This window comes from Micromys minutus, assembly GCF_963924665.1.
Source record: "Micromys minutus genome assembly, chromosome: 10".
In the NCBI taxonomy this organism is placed as follows: domain Eukaryota; kingdom Metazoa; phylum Chordata; class Mammalia; order Rodentia; family Muridae; genus Micromys; species Micromys minutus.
Window position 1 is genome coordinate 7,889,152 of NC_137979.1, and position 1,575 is coordinate 7,890,726.

Consider the following 1,575-nt stretch of genomic DNA (forward strand, 5'->3'; position numbering starts at 1 on the left):
TAATAAAGATGTAGAAGATTGCCTTCATCTAAAATATTTATATCTGTTGTCTGCGTGTGGCAGATACATATATGTGTGTGTGTGAGTGCAGATGTTGTGTGTTCTGCTTACTCCCTGGAGACAAGATTTCACATTGAACCTGGAGCTCGGCTGGCTGCTAGCCAAACCCAGAGATCCTCTTGTCTGCCCCTGTTACATGGTTTATAAACATGTATGTGGGTTCTGGGGATCTGAACTCAGGTCTTCACGCTTGTGTGGAAGACATTCTTACCTACTGAGCCATCTCCCCAGGCCCTCCCTATAGCCTTTGGTAATCTCCCTCCTCCCCACCCCACTCTGCCCTTGACCCCGGAGCAAAGGTGGGTAGATGTGGGAACTACCCAGAGGCTTTGCAATGGTAATGGAAGAATCTTGTGTTGAGACTTGATGTCAATGACCATAAGTTATTGATATAGCATCTTCCTTAATACTCAGAGCCAGGAAAAGAAACTTCTGGCAATATCTCCTTTGCAAACAGAGACATTAAAAGCGTAGAGAGATGGCTCAGTGGTTAAGAGCACTGGCTGCTCTTCCAGAGGCCATGCGCTCAATTCCCAGCAACTACATGGTGGCTCACAGCCATCTGTAATAAGATCTGATGCCCTCTTCTGGTGTGTCTGAAGACAGCTACAGTGTACTCACATAAAATAAATAAAACATATCTGAGATTCACATTGTCTAGCTAGCCAGGTCTTACCTCCTGTCTTTGCCCCTGAGATCCATAGCTCGTGATGAGACCCGTGGCTCCCCACAGCTCCCAATGAGACCCACAGCTCCATGGCTCCTCACAGCTCCTCACGGCTCCCAATGAGACCCATGGCTCCCCGTGGCTCCCTACGGTTCCCGATGAGACCCACGGCTCCTGCCTCCCACCTTTCTCATCATGTCTCACCTGTTTCATTTCCTTCAGTTGGCACAGAGAAGCCTCCCACGCCCAAGACCTGCTGGATACCTAGGCCCCACACACTGTTCTGACCCCAGCCTTCATTAGTCCTGACTGCCATCTGTGGGAGCCACCTCTCTGTCCACATTCTCAGTCCCAGTGCCCTGAGTCTTCACATCATCTCTCGTACCTGACCTAGCTGGCTGCCCTTGTCTGTGCTCAACCTGGGACTCAACTTTTGTTGTTGCTTTGCTTTGGTTTAGTTTGTTGTTTGAGACAGGGTTTCTTTGTGTAGCACTGGCTGTCCTGGAACTTGCTTTGTACATCAGGCTAGCCTCAAACTAAGAGAGATTCACCTACCTCTGCTTCCCAAGTGGACTCAACTTCTCTCTGGAATCTTCCCTTTGGTGGGAATCTATGGTTCCTTCCTCAGCTGTCTGATTAGCCCTATGCCTAGCTGTGCTAAGGGGGTGTGGCTCCATTAACCCTCCATGGTCTATAGGTCCCTCGGCTGCAGATTCAACCAACTGAACATAGGAATCAGTGGAAAACATTGCACTTAATATCGAGTGTGGACAGGCTCTGTTTGTTCCCCATCTCTCATCCATGTGATTTCAGTTATATATAATGTAGAGAGGATAGGCAGTACATAG